We start from the raw sequence: 23,811 nt of genomic DNA on the forward strand, positions 1-23,811 counted from the left end.
TTTTCAGTTTTCACCATTTTTACATGAATCCATTTGTTTGTGTGTGTGTGTGTGTTTTGTGTGCTCTGCAGGTTTATCCCATATATAGATTCATGTAACCACCACCACCACTATCAGGATACAGAACTGTTCCATCACCAAGAAGAAATTCCATTTATATTCAAATCTTACTCCCATGCCTGCCCTTGTCAACCATTAATTTGCTCTCCAACCCTATAATTTTATTATTATTTTTTCAAAAATGTTATAGAAATGGAATCATACAGTATGTAACCTTTTCAGGCTACATTTTTCATGAAGCATAATGTCTTTGTAACCCATCCAGGCTGTTGCATGTATCAGTAGCTTGTTCCTTTTTATTGTTGAGCAGTATTCCATTGTACAAATGTACCAGGACATGTTCATCCATTCATCTATTGAAGGACTTTTGGGTTGTTTCCAGTAAAACGCTATGAATGTTTGTTTACAGGTTTTTGTGCAAACATAATTTTTCATTTCTCTGGGATAAGTGCCCAAGGATGTGATTCCTGGGTCAAATGGTAATTGCGCATTTAGTTTTATAAGGTGATGAACAATCTTCCAAAGTGGCTACATCATTTTAAATTTCTACCAGATATGTTTAAGAAATCCAGTTTCTCTGCATCCTTACAAGCATTTAGTATTATTACTATTTTTTGTTTTAGCTGTTCTAATAGGTGTGTAATGACCACTAGAGTTTTTAATTCTAAGAGTTCTATTTGGGTCTTTTCCAAATCTATGTAATTATTTACAATAATTTTTTATTCTATGCTCATTTTTGTATTTCAGCTTTTATTTATGTAACCATTTTGTATGTATTATTTTATATTTTATACTTAATAATTTCAGTGTCTTAAGTCCTTTGAAATCTAGATATGTTTGTTATTTCCATGGACTCTCAAATCTGGTGGTTTATATCTTATATGTTTATTACTTTGACTTTATTTGTGAGCTCACATTAGGTTGAATTCAATCAGTATAATTCCTGAGAGCAAAAAATGGAGATTTCCTACAGATAAGATTTTGATCGCTTATGCTGGGAGCCAGAGGTTGTTACTGACCTGGGACCACTTTAGCCCTCCTTGATGGTCTGAACCAAATGCAGAGTCCCAGTTTCACCTCCAACATTTAAGTGAGACTCCCATGTTAGTTTCCCAATCTCAGATCTTATATAGCATAAATGCCTCAATGTAAACTGAGATTTCAAAATTGCTTAACATTATTTTTTTTTAGTTTTAGCTAATTATTATTGTTGTGAATGTATTTAGTCCATTGGAGAATTTTCTTTTTCTCTTAAAATCTTAGGAATGTAGTAAAATATATGTTTGTTAAAATTGATCTAAGATTTTTTTTGACTATAGTAGGAGGATCTTTCTGAACATCTCTTCTGCTATATTGCCAGAAGCATATGTTCTTGGCTCCATTTCTCATATTTGTTATGGTTTTCCCTTAGAAGTGCTTAATGATTCAAATAATGCTCAGTTAATGAATGAATGAAAGAATGAATAAATTAATGAAAATTAGTAGATAAATGACTCAATTCATAACCTCTTTGGGATGTATCAGGATCATATTTAGACAGCATTTCCTTAAAAAATTTCCCTTCAAAAAATTGAGCAAAGCTGTGGTGTTTTGAACATCAAAGTTTTATACATACTTCCTAACACGCATATCTTTTACCACAACAACAATAGGATTATTGTATGGCAAAAATAGATCAAAACTATAAAGTATAAATTTTAAAAGCTGATTATGGTCAGAGGTTAGCCTACCTGTGAAACAATAAAAATCAAAAGAAAAAAAATGAAAATATGCCATGTTACAGGCCACTAATTTGCTGAACATATGGAGTTGGTGATTCCTGATTGAAATAATTGACCCAGTATAGACAAATCATTTGAAACCATGTTCATTCAAAAGCTAAAATCATACCTCTACAGTCTAGATAGTGTATTTGTTACATTACAAAAGCCTAACCCCTCAAGGTTATAGCAGGTAGCGATTTTTTTTCCTTCTAATATTCTTGTTATACTCATTAGAAGTGAAGTGTTTTCTTCTCTAAAATTACATATATAAGTTGAAAATTTAAGCAAAAGTGTTACATTAATAGGTATAGGATTGAAACACTTTCTTCCTCAATCTAATTGGTGGTTTATTTAACTGTTGTTTCCTTTCTTAACATATCAAAGTGTTATCTATATATGGCAACAATACTTTTTAAAGCAAAATAAATACTATAAATTCATCTTCTTTAAATTTTTTTTTGTAATTTCGATGCACTATTGGCCTTCATGAGGACAAATATCATTAATTAAGTAAACCTTTACATCATAAATAGAAATGTCAGCTCTTGTAATTTCCTGATCTCATACACATTAGTTGAGTGACAAATTTAAGCAATGGTAGAGACTTAAGGAAATTTGGTTCTGTAAAAAGTCTGAAAGCATTCTAATTCCTCTTTAGGCACAAACTTTAGGTTTTTTAATTGTATGGATGAATCCTAATGCCAGTAAAATTCAGATCAAAACTATTTTTTTTATTTCCTCGGAATAACTCGACTAGAAAGAAATCTGAATGTAATAGAAACATGATAAAAAAATAGCAATTTAAGAGGCTGGCAATTGCAAGGAAATGAAAAACACAGTGAGATATGTCAAGCACTGCAGCATAAATAATATAAAAATATGCAGTTTTTCAGATTAAATGGACTATCCTTCCATTTTCTGATGTTCACCACAACATCATTTAGTAATAAACTTTGAGGCATCCAGTAACAATTTACGCAGTATTTACCAAAAGTAGTTGCATAAAGAAACAAGCTTTTGGTCCTAACAAAACACAGTTTCATCTCAGGATGAAACCCAAGTCCCTTATCATCATACGAAAGATCTTTCATGATTTTGCCTCTTTCTGGTCTCCAGATTCAATTCTCAATCTGTCCTCATGTGTTTTCAACACTCTAACCAGACTAACCTACAGTATCTCCACAGGACCAGCCCTTTCACAACCTGATGCCCTTGAACATGCCACTACATCTTCTTAGAATTTCTATTCTCTGGTTTTTTACCTGCAAAATTTTTACTAATCCAGAAGGACTTACATCAGGACTCAGGCCCTTCCTATACCCTGTGTCTGAGTGAAACACCTTTCTCCCCAATCTCCCAACAGCACATATACCTTGCTTTTATAACCCTTACCAAACCATATTTTATTAACTATTTTGCTCATCTGTTTCCTTTTCTAGATTTTGGAAAAGTCTGTGTCTCATCTCAGCATCCCTATACACATGAAACCATCAGACACATCAGAGATGCTCAATAAAGGAATATATTTCACAGAGTATTTTTACTATTTTGTGTAGGTCTTTTGCCTGGCACCATTTTTATTCAGACAATGGTTAAGGCTCCACTCAGAATGTTATGTTATGGATCTGTTCTGATGCTTCCTCATAGCATCTAATTGTTCGATTTGTCTATCTGCTTATTGGAAGCCCGCTGTGTGTTAGGAGGGAAGCTCACAGCTATTTTAAGAGCTACGTATTGAGTCAACCCTGAAAGTTTTGTTTATCATTTTTTGTATTCTGCTTCCTTTTATATTCCTTGGGACCACTCAAGAGCATTTAAAGCCATCTTCCAATTTATTTTCCCAATGTATATTTCCAGCTGAGTTCTTTTCTGTTACTTGATAGATCTTCTCACAGAATTCTCAGACCGGCTTTGAGAGGGTTCACATCACATTATTTCAGCTTCTTAGTTGTTTTTACCGTTATACCCAGAAATGCAACAGGAGGGAGAAGAAAGTGAGATTCTCTTTTAGAGGTTAGATAGCACTGCATAGCAATTAGAGTAAGCAGGAGAAAAAATGTAGAAGAAGCAGAGACATCCAGTGGATTCTTGATCTAATGTTTAAGGCTTCCTCCAGAGCTGCTGTTTAAGAGGAGAAAAATCTCTGTTATGAATTTTTCCTTACTTCAAGAATGTGCCAAGCCATGTAACTAAAACTAGGAAGGTGGTTGATACAGGAAAAGCAAATAAAGGCAGTGATTCAGAGGAGGCGTAGCATCTGCCTCATGAATTCTTCTGTTTGTGCTTGGAATGGGGAGAATCAACCTTCAAGTGAGACAGGGAAAGTAGCAGCTAAAATAGTGTTATTTCTGAGCCCTCAAACCAGCTCTGCCATCTGCCTTTCTGCCACTGTGGGCTGCATTCCATGTCAGTGTGCAATAGAGGAAAACGAGTCACATTAGGTAAAAGAGAAAATGAATGTCTCCTTATTAGAAGACTTCTTAGAGCCCTTCCTTCGAGTTTTGAATTCCTGGGAGGGGGATTGCCAAGTGGTCACACAGTTCCTAAGCAGTAGCATTGTGGGAAGCTGCTAGATTGTCTTGCAGATTTCCACAGATTTGGCTGGTAAGGAGAGAATGAGCTGAAATGGATAGAGAGTTTATTATTCCCATCACAGCAGACAACATGAGTGCCATGCTTTCCTCAGTCCCTTTACCCCTCAAGGCCCATGGGGGTGATAGGTGGAGGGCCCACGAGTCTGTGTCACATCTGAGGAACACTGAGCTTAGAAAACCCCCAATCTTAGAAGAGGACTGCTAGCAAACCCATCTATCATCCACCACAGAGAGAGATATTATCTTTGTTACCCAGGAATACAAGCAAATCTCTCCCGGGAGGGGAGGGAAGCGTCTCTACTTTATTATCCTAGAATGTCTCCCTTATACAAACATTCCTAAATTGACATTCTTAAATTCTTAAAATGCTTTTGCCTGAAAGACTGTATAAACACATGAGAGATCCAGGGAGAATTGTCTCTCAACAGGGGCATAATATGTAGTGTTTTCCACATTTGCTTAAATCACTAAAACTATCCCTCCTCCTTTTTTTCTTTTTTTCTGCCTAAGCATTTTGCCCAGTTGGCACTCCTTAGGATGCCCTTCGAAATACACTGCAGAGGGAAAGATAGGAAGGATCTGGCGTCAGATACCTTGATTCAAAGGACAACTTAAGACTTACTAGTTATGCGATCTCGAGCAAGTTTATTAAGTCATCTAACTCTTAGTGTTTTCAGCTGTAACACGAGGAAAATAGTAAAAAACTGAAATATTGTAATAATTTATTTTTGTATGTCATGTACCCATAAAAAGTCAAAGTAGCCAACAAGAATTCTTAGTTCTCTGCTTTACTTCTTGTAAAAAAAAATCTTTTTTGTTTCTAAACAGTCTTCATTTTTCTCTCTTCATTTGTTCATTTTCAGAGTCTCTCAAACATTTTCCAAATAGAATCAGTAAGAAACAGGATAATATTCCATCTCTATGAAGTCAGAATTGAGTTATGCCTTTCTCTTTCAATACAAATTTCACTCATTTTAATGATATGAAATTCCTTCTCTCTAGAAAGAAATTAAAAATACAATTTTGGCAAATCATATGTCATTATCCTAAGTTCAATAACTGTATTCACTTGTGCTATAGAGCACAAACATAAAGTCAGGGTATCTTATATCAGGTTTCCAAGATGCAGGGCCTGAGAAAGAGGTACTTGTGCAAGTTGGGGAGAGCTCAGAAGAAAAACCTGTAAGGTAAGGAATGAGGAAACTGGAATACTGCCACGTTCGAAGCTCAGTGAAGAGCTGGTTTAGCTAACATCCAGCTGCACTCAGCCTGATTCCTCAGGAAACTCTGGAGCATGCACAGCATCACAGATTTATCTTACCTTAAGGCAAGGGAGCTGGTCTTTTGTATGTCAGCATCAGTCAGACATTGGCTGCAGGATACATGCGGAGGGAAGGGTGCACTCTCCCTGGTATTTCCCTATATACTGAGGATAATTCTTAGTGGAGGGTGTAACTGCAGACCACTAGCAGCCAGTGCTCACAGCTGCTGGGGGTGGGCACAACTGCCTGGTAAAGAGGATCTGGGGGGCCAGCAACAGCAGCTCCTGCTTGAGGAGGCTAGTTAGAGAGACATCGATAGTAGCAGACTTTATGAAAGAAACATGATAGCTCAGATTAGGGTGGTGGTGGTGCAGATGGTGAGAAGTAGGTGGATGAAGGATTTAAAACATAATGAATGTTGAAGCTAAGATCTATCAATTGCCTCCCTTTTTGTGTCCCTTCCTTATATCCAATTCCAAATATTGTTTCTTTTTTTCAAATTCTTCCATCTGTTTCAATTTCCATAAATCTCTAGTTGCTGACTATTTTGCCTGGCGCTTTGACTTTTCATTTTGTTCTGACCCTCCAATTCTTGGCAATTTCCCAGGTGCTAACTGCATAAACTTTAGAGAGCTCATTCTGCTCTCTTGATCTCAACTTATTTCCTTGGCCTCTGACCGACTGCTGCCTAAACACTTATAAATCTTCTGTGCTCTGCTTTTCTGGTCCAAATGACTTGCCTTATCCCCACAACTTTCTGGTTGTGAAGTAGGACGGGCAGAGCCACTTTCAGACTAGGATCCAAATAACTTTGTAGAAAATTTTGCTCCAGACTATAGTGGCACTCAGAGATAGCAAAAAGAGGAGATAAAACTAAAGAGTTTTCTGTCCTTTTCTTTTTTTCTTTGAGATTTACAGACCATTAGTCTGGGACTATTTAGTGTAGAAGCAAAGAAATATACTGAGTTCTACTGTCTGAAGGATGAGAATGTTTTATAGCCTAGGTACTACTGTATTAACCATGTTCTTATGAATGATGCCAATGCTATTGGGAACATCTAAAGACAGTTGTTGTCCTCTGTTTGATCAGGCCACAAATGGTTTGACCACAACCAAAATGGTTAATATACAAAAGTTTTGGTAGATGATATGGAAAGTATCAATTATTTGGAAATTTTACTTTTCTGGATGACTCCCTCTTTCTCTTAAACATGATCAATACATGCAGTTACTGTAATAAAAGTTTGATTAAGGAGAACACTTGGAAAGTGGTCTTTTCGACAACTTCAAAATTAACTCAATTTGTCTCAATAGTCCTGATAAAAATCCTTTGACAATGAGTTAGTCCATTTCTTGTCTTGCAAATGGAGCCTTTGAAAATAATCAACTTTTTGTTTTATAACTAAAAATCCTACTGGACCACAAGGCTACCTGAACATTAATTTTTACTTAACTAGATTACAGAAATGAAAAGCATAAGAGGTTGCTTTGAATGTTTTCTAAAATACTGTTTTAAATTTCATGATGAAACTTTATTTTTCTATCCTTTGTCATTTTCCAACAAGCTAAGTGAAGACAACATACAGTTAACTGAGGTTCATGCTATTTTCCAGTGTGATTAATCAAGCTTTTGCTGTAAAATAATTCATTTTTTCATGCATAGAAACATCTCTAATTTAGCTTTATTTTTTACAGAGTTAGAGGGAAATTTTGAGCCCATACATTTATTTGAAATACAATTAGAATAATGGAATCATCTATATCTTCTTAGCATTAAAGACTGTAGAATGGACAATTAAAAGCTATCCTAGATTAATACTATTAAAATGTCATGAGTAATATAAGCCTGGCCATCTGATTTATCACTCATCATTACTACATAACTTACTCAGAAACTATGTAATGAGGAAGGATGCTAAATTAACACGCTATGAATTCTTAAGTAGAGGAAGAAAAAACCCTCAGATTAGACTGCGTCTCAGAATAAGGATTTTAACTACCTAAAATCTGATTCACTGGAATGGTAGCTTAGGGATCCATTCAGCATGTGCTAGGTTAACAGCACCTGCAGAAGCGTGGATGGCCAGTCATGAAGGTGACAGTGTTAGGAAGGAATTGTTTGGTTAAAGGTTGTACAGGGTTAAACTGGCTGCACATATCAAACTGGTAACAGCTTTAACTGAAGTTTTTTCAGGCAAAAGTTCTGATAATCATTAAACGTGTTGTGTGAATTGCGAAAAGTCTACATCTAAAACTAACCATTAGAAATAACTCCTCTTAAAGTACATAAGCAGAGAACCATGAGAACTCTGGGGTCTGTCAACACCGAGAACTGTGTTTAACACAGACGGGGACCCAAACTTGCAAGGCCAGCCTGTTAGATTTTATTCTGTGAGAACCTGGGGACTCTATGGAGAGGGTCCCCACAGAACTGTATTTGGGAGTGTGTAGCACAGATAGGGTGTGGGAGTTGTCAGCTACTGATCAACCATGCTTCAACTGAAGTGGTTCTACTTGTATCTATGCCAGTGGTTCTCAACCTTTAGCACACATCAGAAACACCTGGAAAAGCTTGTAAAATCAGAATTCTGGGTACCCACACCTCCCCAAAAATCTGGTGATTCAGTAGGTCTGTGGTGAGTTGTAAGAATTTGCATTTCTAACAAGTTCTGGGATGCTGTTGGTGTAGGGACCACATTTTGAGAACCACCAAATTCTATTATTTATGTCAGGCTACCTAATAAGAGTTTATTTGAAGACAGTATTCTAAAGCTAAAAAGATCACGTAATAAGTTAAAAATGTTGAAAACACTCTTATAAGTAAAGTCTCTCTGGCATGCCTATTTTCCCTTTTTATACTCTTTCTCTGACGTCTCTGCTACCTGAACAACCCTGACTGCCAAAGGCACCCCAGTGTGCAAACTAGTTTATTCATTCTTATTTACTTGTGTCCCTTGTCCCTCTCTTCTTCCCTCCCTTTGTCCTTCCTCCATATATTCAAGACTTAATGTATTGTGGGCACCAAGCCAGATGCTATGCATTTTAATACAACTAAGCTCTTGAAGAGTTTATAATCTGATATTTAGAGTAGTCAAATGGTGACCAGTGTGAGATGTACTTCAACAGAGCTTTTCTCATACTGTTTTGCCAAGAAATAATTAATTTTTCCTAGAAGTATGAATAAATATTTCACCTGAGAGATAATATTTGAACTGATTCTTAAAGGATGAGCAGAATTTTCCCAGTCATAAAAAAGAAAAAAAATCTGGTGTAGTGTTTCAGGCAAGGAAAATAACTCATGAGCACACACTTAGAAATTTCTGAATGTGTGACAGTGAACATGGAAGGAGCTAAGGAAAGTAGAGATGGAGGGAGACACTGTGTTCTTGCCATATTGCCGTATTGGATTGACACCGTTTATCGTTTATAAAGACTGAAGCTCTGTGAGGGCAGAGAGGGCAATTTATAATCTTTCTTAAAAGTATTCTTAGTGTCCAGTGTCGTTCCCTGGCCCCACCCATTGAAATTTGGATTTATTTGTCTGAGGTGGAGCACAGACGCCAGGGCTCTTCTGAAGGTCCCCAGGTTACTCTAACATTCAGCCAGATCTGAGAACCACTGTGAAATCAGTTCTGAAGGTAAACTATTTTAGAATAGTTGTTCTCTGAGCAACAAATGTGGAAAGCTGAACTGAGTTGGTTCTTCAATTTTCTTATCTAGGTGTAAACACTTTTTTTCTATTTAAATGCATGTACTTTTTCCCTCCAACTTCAACTGTTGCCAACCAAACAACCTTGGATCATGACCGTGATTGCCCAGTCTACAGTGCCCTTCTTATGGATAAGTTCCTGCATGGTTCTCCAGATCCCTAAGTAATGCTAGACACCTTCCTTTGCCTTTTTCTGAACCAACATACCTTCATATACTGTATGTAATGCCTCTCTTACATTATAATTCCTCCCACCAGATGTTTTTTCCTTTCTTCTTTGCATCTTCACAGCCTATCAACTCCTCACACATGGGAAATAATAAATGTTGACTTCAATTGATGCTAAAATGAAAAAAAGGCACACAAAAGATGTAAAGAATACAGCTGGAAAATAAGAGAAATGATAATGAAGGCATGTTTGTGACAACTCTCTATTTTGGCATGTATTTTATGTGTATGTGTGTGAGGAAGATTAGCCCTGAGCTAACATCCGATGCCAATCTTCCTCTTTTTGCTGAAGAAGATTGGCCCTGGGCTAACATCTGTGCCCATCTTCCTCTGCTTTATATGGGATGCCGCCACAGCATGGCTTGACAAGCGGTGCGTCGGTGCACGCCCAGTGGAGCACGCACACTTAACCAGTATGCCACTGGGCTGGCCCCTGGCATGTATTTCTTTCAGAGCCTTGAACACCCTAAATCCTTCCTTGCTTTGGTGTCCTCTGCCCAGCAGCTCTCCTTGTCTGACAATTGGCTCCACCTCACCCTGCCATCTTGGCTCAGAAGGGTGGAGAGGACCTTGAGATTCTATCACAGTAAGGAACTCCCTCCCCGACACAAACACAGTTTCTTCTAATAACTATATCTCGTTTGTTTTCTTCATGCACTCAGTACAACCTTTCATTTGTTTCCTTATTCACTGTCTTTCTTCCATTAGACTGTAAATGCTAAGAGATCAGAAACGAATTCTGTTTTACTCACAAATACTGTAACCCTTTCATAGTCCAGTGCTAGGCACCCAAAGGAAGGGATTCAATAAATATTTGTTGAATGAATGAATGAATGAGTAAATGAATGGATGAATGGAAAAGAAGAATCTGGACACTAATACAGGTTCATTTCCCAGTCCTGCTAACTAAAATAGATTTCTCCATTATATTTATTTAAACAGCTTACAACTTTAGCAAAAAAAACATGCAATTAGAGAGCTATTAATCATTTAAAAAATAAATCTGCATTAAATGACCTAATCCAAACTCAGTCACATCGACGTTTTTATTAGGCTGTTACTGTATCCACAATCTCTGTTTTTGCAAAATAACTTGTATAACTTACTAACATGACTGAAGTTTAACCATTTATTTAAATACGGTCACTCTGTTTGCCAGACTATTTTGCACCCAAATCAGAATACCAGTTTATATTTGAAAATCATGTTTTCATTTGTTATTTTATTTCACAATCCCATACAAGTATCATTCTTATCCATAGAATACTCACAGTCCGGTCAATTGCTGTTAATTGTTTCTAAATCATTCCTGAGAATATCAATGATAGAAATGCCATCTCCTTGTAAAGGAGAAGGCTACCTTGGCCTCGAACAGAGTTTCCTAATCCAGGATGCAAATTAGAATCATATGGGGAGCTTTTAAAAAGAATACAAATGCCAGGCTCCACCCTCTGAGATTTGAATTTCAATGATTTGGGGGGAGAGCCAAGGGATTTCTATGACTTTTATTGCTCCCAGGCGATTTTAATGTGCAGCCAAGGTTGAGAATCAGTGATTTAAAGAAAGAAAAATAACTATACTCAAGCAGAGAATGGACTGCTTGCTCTCTAGACTTTGAGAGTTGCCTTGACATTCAAATCAATCGAGTCATTATACATAAAAGGCAGAGAAATTGCTGCTCCTTGTGCTCTCGGTACTGGCAGCTAGGATGGGCCATGGCTACAAAAGACTTGGGATGGGGGACCTGTTCACTCCGGTGATTGGCTCAGGACTCGAACTGGTTATGAGCAGAACAAATGATCACCCCATCCAAGTCTGGATGCCTGTCTCACTGGCTCCTTGAACCTCTGTGCTAAGCCTCTGCCCACATCATTCTCCATCTCTAAATTGTCCTTCCCCTCTCCTGCTACTAACAGCCTGCCTTTCCTCTGCAGCCAACCAAAGCCATGATGCTCCAATGGGACCACTGCAAGACAACTCTAGATCCCTGAACTAGTCTGAACTATCTATCTATCTATCTATCATCTATCTATCTATCTATGTTTTATATTTTGAACTTAGAAACTATGTGCTAAGAGTTTCATTAGGCATTTTACATATTATTTCCTTTAATCTTCACATTAATCTCTTTTTAGCCCATCAATACTTATGCTGTATTTAACATTTTTGTATGATAAATAAATGAAAAGCAGTAGTATATATTAGAGTATATGAGGAAGCTATTTGGTGTAAAACTAATTCAGCCTGACCTTGTTTTTCCAAAAGGGCCTGACATGGCCTGTTGAGCATGCATTGTACATCTGCTTTAACATTTACAATGTCCCAAAGCAAAGAATGATGCCCTTAAAGATAGGATTGTAGCTTCCCCCCACATCAGCATTTCTTTAAGGATAAGCATCTCTTCCTGGAAACTAAGGATTAATTACTGACCTGCTGTGCTCACCTTGTGACCATTGACCTGCTGACCACTGACCTGCTGTGCCAGCTAAGTATCTCGTGACAGTAGTAAAAGAGATATTCTTGTCATATGTGATGTATGCTCTTTGTTCCAAGATGGCATATAACTACTCTGTATACCCCACTTCTTTGGTGCCCTGCCTTCCCTGGGCTAGTCCTTAGACCTGGCTCATAATAAACTCACCCCAATTTTGATTTATAGATTGGTTATGGATTATTTGTGTCAACACATATCTGTGCACTTTTCCTCAAGATTATGAGTTCTTCAAGGTCAAATACAATATGAAATATTTCATTGTATTAAGTCACAAGGCTAAAGGATGAAGAAGGAAGAAAGAGAAGGGAAATTGCTGTACAGAGAGTCCCTCCTAGATATAAATTCTCACAGTAATCTTTGGAGATTTTATTATTATCACCAATGTGTAGAAGTAAAACTGAGGCACAGAGAGGTTAAGCAACTAGTCGAAAGCAGGATAGAACTTGAACTTAATTTAGTCACTAATTAAACTCACTGGGGGAAACATTAGCCTGGTATTTGCTGTGGGAGTGGGTTGGCAAGCTTGAGCCTTAGGTTCTTTGTGGGGAGAGTACTAATTAATTGCCCATTTCTGTTTTCAGAGGAAGGATATCCATTAGCTTATCATTCCTGGTCTCCTTCTATCCCCTCATTTCCTACTTTCCTTGGGAGTGAGGAGTGATTTACCTGATTGATGAGCTTGACAGAAGGAACTGAGTTTGCTTACCTCCGTCCTTTCTCGCTTCATTTTCTTGGGAGCTAGCTGCCTGCAGGGAGCATGCATTGAGCTCTGCTTCCGCACACCGTCTGTTTTCCAGGGGCAGGGCCCCATAAGGTGATGCTTGTGGGGTTCAGTGCTGCCTGTGAAGGGATGCACATGTCCCTCTAATTCTGGAGGTCAGCCTTAGGAAAGCCACACAAACTTGAATTACGCCTATATCACAGTTTCCAGTATCAGCTTCATCAGCAAAAGTAACACTTTAGTTTCCTTTTCTGACTTAATTGGTGGAAAATTTAAGCAAGTAAAGCAAGGGAGACCTTTAATTTGTTCCTTAAAACAGTGGTTCTCTAAGTGTGTTCTGGGACTAGCAGCTTTAATAACACCTAAGAACTCTTTAGAAATACGAGTTCTCAGGACCCACCCCAGACCAACAATCTGTGCTTTCACAGCCGTCTAGAGAATTTTGATGCCTACAAAATTATGAGAACCACTGCTATGGAGAGGACATTGAGTCCTGTCTCTTTAGGCTCCATGACAGTGGGTAACAAAGTGCTGTTCTCTACTATCCAGCTCCAGGCACGAGGGGCTGTAGGATGATTGTTGAGCAGGCACTGACGGTACAGACTGAGAGATGACGGCAGTTAGACATGTCATCTGTCAGTTTTTTCTTCCAGGCTGTGACCAGAGTGGTTGTGTGGTTTTATTTTGCTTTGTTTTGTTTTATTTTTCTTTTCTATTGCTATAGCCTGTCAGTGTCTAAAAGGTTGGAAGATTTTCTTTTTCTTTCTATTTTACAGATAGCTGAAGTGTCAGATTATTATCTTCCCATTCTCATTCCTGAATAAACTGCCAAAAAAGGAGGAAGGAGCAGATCATCTTCAGGGGAAGGGGCAGCAGCCCCTCCTTCTGAGGAGTTACAGTTGAATTCAGTTGGGAGCAGCATGGTCTAAGGCAGTGGTTCTCAAAGTGTGGATCCCAAACATCAGCATCATTTGGGAACTTTTAAAATGCAAATTCCTGGCCCCACTCCAGACTGCTGAATCACAAACTCTGGGGTAGGGTCCAGCAATCTGAGTTTTAACAAGCCTTTCAGGTAGTTTTGATGCACAGTAACATTTGAGAACCACTGCTGGGGCCTGGCTATTCGTAGTGTGGTCTGGCACAATAGTAGAGGCATCAACTGGGAGCTAGTTAGAAATTCAGATCTCAGGCCCCATGCCAGACCCACTGACCTAGTCACAATCTGCATTTTAACAAAATCCCCAGGTGACTGGTAAGCATATTAAAGTTTTAGAAACACGGGTGTAGAGTCAAGGATGCAGACACCAAATTATGGAACAGGGTAAGTGAACAGGATTTTAATGAGGTTTTCAGCATAAGCTATGAACATGTAAGTTACAACCTGGGGAGTGAGGCTGGAGAGAGGAAATGGATTGACACCTAGAGAGAGATAGCTGTGTGGAAATCTCCTAGGAGCCCGCCACCTATTTCAATCTGGTTGCCCTCATTAACCTTATGCTAGCTCATTGGTTAACACCACTGCATCATGTACTTGCTTGGGCTTAGACCACTGCCGGGGACTTACTGTATCTCATTCCGCTACATGCAACATCACAGGCCACCTTTTTAGATCTGCATTAAATTTCCAACCAAGTTTGTTTTGGAATTCTTCCCACAGAAGGGCAGGCCTCCCTAGATGTCCACAGAAGGTCATTTCTCAGCCCAAACAGGTAGCGGCCTAAGATCAATAAGGACCAAATGAACACCGAGCATTTAAACATGTGGCTGGAGTGTGAATAAGCAGTTGGAGAAATGGTAAAAGGTCAGGTAGCAAGCACTAGCTTTGTAACTAGCAAAAGTACTTGTGCATATTTGGCATTTCACAGAACTGCGGGCTGAGTTTGATTAGTTATTAAAATTATGGTCAGCCGGTGGGAGAATCATGATAATTGGTATAGGTCATAGATAATCAAAAGTGTCTCTCCCAGTGGGATGAAACCTATTAAAATTTGTTATTTAAATATCTTTGCCATTTCCACATTCAGCTCACATGCAAAATGACTTGTCCCAGTCTTGGTCTCCAAGGAAGAAAGCAAACCTCTTCCATTGTTCTTTGTTTGGTGCTAATTAACATTTTCAAGAGGATTGACTTAGATGTAGCTCTGTATACCCGAAAGCTATCACTCCACTCAACTTCTAGATCATAGCTTTATCACATTAAAGAATTAGCTTTTAATATTTAGAATGCTTAGGTTATTTCAACTGGTATTTCCAAAATTTGTAATCACACACAAATAATCCTCAGCCTTATGCCCTCAGCACTGAAGGGAGACAATGCTTTCGTGAGAGGGGAATCTCATTATTTCCAGTCTTGGCCCTGTGCCTTGGAACTCCTGTTCTTGAAAGCCAGCCAGCCAACATGGACTAATTTGGTAGAATAGGTGAACTGGCATCTATCCCAATGGCTCTGAAACCTGATGGAACATTGGAATCACTTGGGGAGGTGTTAAAAATATTGATGCCTACCCCTCCCTCCAAAACAATGATTTGTTTGGTCTGAGGTGGCGCCCAGTCATCATTTCTTTAAACAGCTTCCAGAATTCTGGTGTCATTGCACAGATTATTTTCCTCTTCTCCACTCAGCCTCCCGCATACTTTGCCTTCATCACATCTCTGTCTTGCAATACTTGACTCCTGATCTTTCTCAGCGGCCCCATTACTTTCATCATCAACTTTCCTAGCTGCCCCACCCACCCAATTTCTTTCAGATATTTTAAACAAAAATGAAACAAAGAAAGCATATTTGATACAAAACACAAAAAAGCGTAAAGAAAAAACTCAAAAATAATACATAACTCTACCACCCAAGAATAATTATTGAGAACATTTTTTATGTATGTTTCTCTCTACATGAGAACACATATATTTTCTTTACCAAAATTTGTCATACTAAATATACTCCCTTGTACCTTAATATTTTTTCTGAGCGCAACATTATGTAGAGTATCCATCCATGACAAATAATGATTTTTTACCACAAGCGTTTTGAATGATTGAAGGTGTGTCATCATTGTATGCACCATAATTTAGTATACTAAACCCTTGTTCTTTGGTGTTTATGTATTTTAAATATTTTTGCAACTAAAAGCAGTGCTGGGACGAGTCCTCTTGTTTATATATCAATGTAAATCTCATAATTCTGACCCACCACTAATGGATCGGTAGTCGTGAGGCACAGAAGACACTGGTAAAAACAAACAAATAAAGCAGTCCATTCTTTCTACAAGCTGAGTCTTCGTAAAAGACATGGTTTGAATGCCAAGGTTTTCTGCTCAGATTGGAAAATTCCCATTGTCCTCACTGCAGAATTTTGGCTGTCCATGGTGCCTATTTCTCACAGGATCCACTAAGTGAAAAGTATTCTGCAAGCAATTTCTATTCCTTTACAGCATTGTTTTCCAAACTATCCTGCTGAAGGGCCAGATTTTTGCTTGTTTCATTTTGTTTTACTTCCAATTTTTCATGGATATATACCTTTGTAAAATAGTATAAAAATGAATTTCTAGAAAAGTAAAATAAAAATGACATACAAAATACAAGGCCCATTTTTTTTTATTACTAGATTCAAGAGTCATAAAATTTCTTCGACAAATTGCCATAAACATTTTAAGAGCTTACTCTCAATCTCTATACTCAATTTCAGAGCAGTCCAGTAACTAACAGTGTACAGCTCAGCACTAATGGACCATAATTTGAGTGGTTCTGGTTTAGAGCAAATTCTCAAGGAGATGCATTAGCTAACTGAGATAATCCAGTGTTTGAGTGGGGAAAAGTTCCCTAGCAAAGGCATAATAGAAGTGCAAAGTCAAGTAAGTATTTTTTGCTAGCAGCAAAATGACCAAATGAGAGTGGGGTGGCCAAGAAAAATAAAAAACACACAGGGCTGGGAAGCACGTGATCTACAAATGGAATGATCCAGAGAAGAGAGCACAGACTCTGCCCAAGGATAATGTGCAAACTCAGGAAGCATTCTATATTTTTCCAAAAATGTTGTATTTCTTGACCTAGCAATGGTTTTACAGATTTTCTTCTTAGAACCACTTATTAAAATGTACTCATAAGTTTTATGTGGTTTTGTATATTTGATAATTAAAAAATGCTATACATACGCCTACATGCTAATGCTTGCTAAGGCTGTAAGTCACAAATGTTTCTATGTCAACACAACTGAATGCAACTAAGTGTTGGAAAATTTACATTGGGGATGACTTTGGTACATTCATATTCAAAAAGTACAGTGTTTGTGTCTAAAATTCCTTTCAACAGCCCTTAAATAAAAGATCTCATACTTATCACCCTTACAAAGGATAAACGACTGATAAAAATGAAGACAGACCAAAGACTCATTTTTACTAGTGAAGGACACAGTTTATTATTCTTAAAGGAAAGTTGTCAGGTAAGATGCATCTTAAAGGAATAAATCTGTGTGTGTGTGACAAACATCTAAATGCCGGGGCGTGGGGATGGGAAAAGGCATTCTTATCACTCTCCCCCCATCCCTCTCTTATTTATATTTTGGTTGCTTAATGAGGGAAAGAGAGAATACTCTTTCACTTAACCCTTACTCTAAGATGGCATAGAAATTCATTCAGAACTAGCTATGTGATATTTAGAGCGTTTTCTCACTAAGAATATGTATATAAACAAGTACATATTGTGACTAGCCTGGAAGTCTCTTTTATGTTTCAACTTGAGTTTCAGGAACAATGTTTCATTGGTGAATTAAACTTTGCTTTTCTGATTTTTACCCATTTTATGCTTAAATGATGAGGGGGCATGAGGCAGCTGGAGAAAGATAGTGGCACCTTGTTCTTTATGACATTCATTCACATTTCCATTTTCATTTTGTCACTGGAAAACTCCTAGAGCAGTTTGCTTCGATTCCTTTTTCAGAGTTCTAAGCAACGTCTGTCCTGGCTCCTGTGGGGTTTGCTCATCAAATACAATGGAGGAAAGAAGTCTGGACACTTTCTCCAGCATCATTCTCAGGCCCACCCTCCACAGCCCTCTAGAAGCCTTTGTCCTCTTCTCTGCAACCAGCCCAGGCTCCAGAGATATCAAGTCCAGTCTCGCAGGCTTCTCTCTCCTGAGGGGAGATTGCTCATAACTAAACTCTGTAGCTATGGGCAGGTCACTTATCCATTTGAGGTTGTAGTTCCCTCGTTTCTTTGGTTGATTTTTAAATTCTCTTTTAAAATTGTTTAAAAATATTTTGATTTTTTGCTTTAGGAGCTGAGGAAGGAAGCAAAAAAGAAAGACTGATAATGGGGTCAGAGGAAATGAATGAGTAAATTAAATTCACTTGGCTCAGCAGAAATAGAACTTAGTGGATGAAGCCAAAGAGGACTCTGTGCTTTGAACCTCTGGGACATCTATCAAGCTTTGTGTCACCATGATTATTTTTATTGGCATTTCACAAGACATTTCGGTAAAGGATCAGAGCAAGAGAAAATAGGATGAGAGAAAGAGAAAAGAAAGGAGAGTCTGGGAACGGTAGGCAGTTGTCCAGTTCTCTTTGGTCAATTTCCTGCTGGTGGAAAACAAGGGACAGAAATAAGGAAAAGGAAAGATAAAATCAACGTGCAGCGGGAGATGGCACAGAAGTAGTCAAAGGACTGACAGCAAGGCACGTTGTCAGGGGCTCCCTTCTCTCCTACTAGTCACCAGTGACAAGTCTACAGTGCTTCTAAATCAAGGACTGCAGATCAATCGCTTTGAAAGACCAATGGGTGATATAAATAAGTGAAGCTGGCTCAGCATGAGACAAGAAGGAATGATAGGAATTGTGTGAACAGAGGAGCACATTTCCCACGTGAAGGGGCACCCACCACCCAGGGCAGGGCCTCCTGAATTGCCAGGTCAGCCAGCCCAGTGTTGCCAGACCTTCCGATATTTCAAGAGAAACCCCATATCTGGATTTTTATTTAAAAAGCCCTGATTTTCAAAACATTATTTAGTTTCTGTGGACACTTGTCTTTACCCCTAACTTTAAAGAAAAAGGGAAAGAAGGAAAGAAATGGAAATTAATTCTCACATTAATTCTCCTTCTGTATAGTCAATATTGCCTTATATTTTTTTCATTTGTTTTTCACATATGGACATTTGCTTATGGAGATTCAAAAATTCCTAAAGGGCAGTCACCATGCCCTGTATTTCTTTATGCTCTATATGAACTCACCTACAAAGACTAGAGTTCAGGTTTGATTAAAAAATTCTGTGGCTGAATTAAAATAATCTGGTAATGCATTCCTTTTATTTTTCTCTCCCTGGTGGAACAAAACAAAATCTATTATTGCTTATGTTTATGTGGCCGCCTTTTGTCAATAAAGTAGAAAATACTGGTATGAAGCAGGTGTATCCTCCTTCCACGTTTTTCTCTCCAATGCTAGTTCCCAAGCCTCTAATTAAAGTCTTTGAAATTTCAGAAACTGTTTTTAATACACCCTAAGAAGGAATGGCAAAGTGGTTACATGAGCTAATTCAATTTCTGAAATTTACCTCAATATCAGAATATTCCTGATTAGAGGTCAGCAAATGATTTCTGTAAAGGGCCAGAGAGTGACTATTTTAGGTTTTGTGGCCGTTTGGTCACAGCTACTTGACTCTGCCCTTGTAGCACAAAAGTAGCCATAGACAAAATATAAACTGGTGAGAGTGAGTGTGTTACAATATGACTTTACAAAACAGGCAGCATACAGGATTTGGCCAGTAGACTGTAGTTTGCCCTCATGAAAAATCAATTTTTTAGCCTGCATTTTCTGGATAACTGCTTCTATTTCAAATTTATATTCCAGTGTAGACAGCTCGCTTTATTTAACATTTTCTCCTACTTCCTGCTGAGAATTGACTCCTTCCCTGATCATTATGTTCCAGTCTTAGTACAGGCCATTCTACTTCTGATACTTGCAAATCATTACTCCTTCCAACGCCAAATTCAACTACAATTCAGTCTTCACCGATTTTGTCTCTCATTTGATTGTTGGAAACAGCTTCCCAATTGGTCTCTCATTCTACAGCCTCCCACACCTCTGATATAGTCTATTTAGATATACTAATTTTTTTTTTTTTTTTACTATTGAAGCTATAATCTTGTCACCCTTTGTTCAAACGTCTTCTATGACTCCCTGTTGCCCATATAAATAAGGTTCAGACTCCTCAGCAAGGCATGACTGCCACTGGACCTTTCCAGCTATGTACATATCCAATTATTGATCTCTGTGCATCCCCCTCAGTCAACCGAGAATCGTTACACTGTTCTGTGCTTTGATTGTGCCAATCCCTCTCTGCATCTCGAACTCTGCTTGGCTAAATCTCAGTTTGCTTCAAGACCAGTTTAGATGCCACCATCTCCAGGAAGTATCCTAGGTTCCCCTCTGCTGAAGGTGTGCTTTCCTGCATCTGTAGTCTAGAACTTTGTGTCTTGCTTAGACTACATATTATTCTATTATTACCTTCAGTTTTTTTTTTTAAAGATTTTATTTATTTATTTTTTTCCCCCCAAAGCCCCAGTAGATAGTTGCATGTCACAGCCGCACATCCCTCCAGTTGCTGTATGTGGGATGCAGCCTCAGCATAGCCGGAGAGGCGGTGCGTCGGTGGGCACCCGGGATCCGAACCCGGGCCGCCAGCAGCGGAGCGCGAGCACTCAACCGCTAAGCCACGGAGCCGGCCCTATTACCTTCAGTTTTAAACTACCTGAGGAAAAGATCAAAGACCTAGACCGACAATCCTGCTATAGGAGACAGCATTATCAAAAGCTAATATTTAGGGGCTGGCCCGGTGACATAGTGGTTAAGTTCATGTGCTCCACTTCAGTAGCCCTGGGTTCACAGATTCGGATCCTGGGCACGGACCTACGCATTGCTTATCAAGCCATGTTGTAGCAGTGTCCCGTATATTATGTTAGCTCAGGGCCAGCCTTCCTCAGCAAAAAAAAAGAGGAGAATTGGCAACAGATGTTAGCTCAGTGTTAATCTTCTTCCTCTTCTTCAAAAAAAGCTAATATTTATCAAGCACTTTCTATGTGGCACTATAAAACTTCATGTTTTACACATTTTATAAATGTTAAATCACTTAATCCTTACAATCACATCTTTTACAGATGAGCAAACTGAGGTGATTGTATAATATTTATTTTATAGGTGAGGAAGCAGGCAAAGAGAGGTTACACGGCTAGTTGGTTGCAGAGCTGCCATCCAAACCCAGCGGGAGGCTTGGGAGCCTGAGTCTTGGCTGCTGCATTGGACCATCTCTCAGTACACTTTTACAGGGTTTACATTTTGCAGAATTTGGAATATATCTTGCTTCTCCTCACTTATAGAAGTTGTAATAATTGTATCTATGCCTTAATGACATCTCCTTCATCACAATTATGAGGTATTTGAAGTTGAGTACATTTGTTCAAAAATAAAACCCTCAAGAATAGAATTGTTGTTGAAAACTACAATCTGTTCTACGTGTTCTACTTGATTATTACTAAAATAGTTTTGTTTTTTTCAAGATTTAAAAATTCCATCTTACCTCCCTTTACTCCCATTCTTAACTTTACAAGTTAAAATCAGTTTTTCTGTTTTCTTCCAGTCTTCAGGTCTGGATATGTGAAAATTTTTTTTTAAATATTAAAGCAAATTCCACTTTTCCGTGGTCCTCTCCTGTTCATCTATAAACTCACAACATGGCATTGCTCTCTTCCTGGAGAGGGGTGGGGAATCCCTAGTGAGTATCCTAGAAGCCATCTATAAACATGGGTTAGGTTTTGCCATGTTTCTAAACACGAATCTGCTGAGCTTTTTGGGCAATATTAGCTCACTCACATTTTATGTAACATGCCTTGACACAAAGACCTCAAGAGCAAGCTCCAAAAAATCCACTTGGAGAGTCAGCACGCTTGCCTTGATTTGTATGTCACTGGACTGGTAAGTCGGGTTCCAGACATTCCTTCTATGGCCAAAATAATCTTTCCCTTTGGTGGTGGCTAGAGCCCTCTTTTCCTTCCTTTCCCTTTGGCCTTGGGCTGCTTATGCCTCAGACTCTATCTTAATACTTCAGTAGGTAGAGACCAGGGTCCAGAATTAATAACGGGTGAGAAGGGGCTGCTGATGAAGAGTGTGTCAGTTTCCTAGCATTGCTGTAAAAAAGGAGAACAGACTGGGTGGCTTAAAACAACAGAAATTTATTTTCTCACTGTTCTGAACGACAGACATCCAAAATCAAGATGTCACCAGGGCCATGTTCTCTCTGAAGCCTTTAGGGGAGGATTATTCCTTGCCTCTTCCACTTCCTAGTGGCCTCAGGCACTCCTTGGCTTGTGGTTGCATAAATCCCATCTCCGCCTCTGTCTTCACATGATCATCTTCTCCCTGTGTGTCTCTGTCTTCTCCCGGTGTTCTCCTCTTTTCATTAGAACATCGGGCATATTTGATTGGGGCCCGCCCTAATGACCTCATCTGCAAAGACTCTTTCCCAGTAAGGTCTCATTCACAGGTGCACATCTTTTGAGGGGACACAACTCAACATATAACAAGGGGTTAGACTCCTCTTCTTCCTTTCCTCCTGACCCCACAGGCCCAGGTGAGGGACAGAGAGAGGGTGGGCTGTCCTCCAGGAATGTTAAGCATGAGTCCCCAGTCCTCACTACTCCTTCCCCCTTGATACTCTCTTACAGCCTTCGGCACCAGTCCTGCTCTCCCCTTGTACTTCTCTTCTGGCCTCTGCTACTGCCCAGAAGTTACCTTGGACTCCAAGAATAACTATAGAAAGAGGATCAGGTCATCCTTATTCCTCCTGAAACCAGATGCTCCTCTGTTGTGCTAGGTTCAGGTAAAAAAGGTTACAGATGCCTGGGAAGTAGCTTCTGTAGATAGGCAGAGGAGATAGAGCTTTGCCATCAAAGAAAACTGGATTCCTCTCTAAATTCGTTATTTATAAGCTCAATAATTCTTGCCTATTTAAGCTTCAGGTTCTTTATAACACAAAACTGAAGACAAAATTGCCTTATATAATTATTGTTACGATAAAAATGCCACAATATATAAAGCATCTGATATCTAAGTGTCTCTTAGCAAATTAACTTTTTTTTTCTGTGAGGAAGATCAGCCCTGAGCTAACATCCACGCCAATCCTCCTCTTTTTGCTGAGGAATATTGGCCCTGAGCTAACATCTGTGCCCATCTTCCTCCACTTTATGTGGGACACCGCCACAGCATGGCCTGACAAGCAGTGCGTCAGTGCGCGCCTGGGATCCGAACCCGGGCCGCCAGCAGCAGAGCACGCACACTTAATGGCTACGCCATGGGGCCGGACCCTAAATTAGCTTTTTAATTTGGAACTCTGAGTAATTTTTCAAAAATTTGGAAACCTGAACAATTTTCCCGAATTCAAATAATGCAAGATGATCAGAGAGTGTCATGGAGTCTATAGAGTCTATGGTGGAGGTATGGTATATGCTGCAGAAACTAGCCCGTGAAGGAAATAGACCCCATATTTAAACAACTGGCCTAAGACTAAACTTCTGGAAGACAACCTGATCATTCTTTTGATAAAAGTTCTAATTAATTTATGGGAAGCTCATTGCCATAATCTGTCTCTGCCTTCAACATCATGCCTTTAAAAATATGCTGTATTTTCCTTAGATTTATCACTTAGAGTATTTGGTTGCAGGCAATAGAAATGCATTCTGGCTTAGAATGAAAAGTAAATTTATTGGAAGGAAGAGGTTAGCCCATAGAATCAAAGGAATTGTTGAACAACCTGATAATAGAAAAGATAGGAACAAGATATCTCTGAACATCCAGGCAGCAAGACAGATGTACATCCAAGACTTCATGATGACCAAATAACCTGGTGCCATTTTGGCTCAAAACACATATTTTGAGATGAGATAGGCTGATTGAGCTAGCACCTCCCACCCCTCATCCTAGGACTGCAGGGCCCCAAGTTTGA

General features: G+C 38.8%; 1 pseudogene; it reads left to right on the forward strand.

Moving 5' to 3' along the window:
* Positions 1-16,750: 16,750 nt before the first annotated feature.
* Positions 16,751-16,851, forward strand: LOC131411088 (U6 spliceosomal RNA; annotated as a pseudogene).
* The last annotated feature ends 6,960 nt before the right edge of the window (positions 16,852-23,811 follow it).

The sequence above is a fragment of the Diceros bicornis genome, chromosome 10 (assembly GCF_020826845.1).
Source record: "Diceros bicornis minor isolate mBicDic1 chromosome 10, mDicBic1.mat.cur, whole genome shotgun sequence".
Taxonomy (NCBI): Eukaryota; Metazoa; Chordata; class Mammalia; order Perissodactyla; family Rhinocerotidae; genus Diceros; species Diceros bicornis.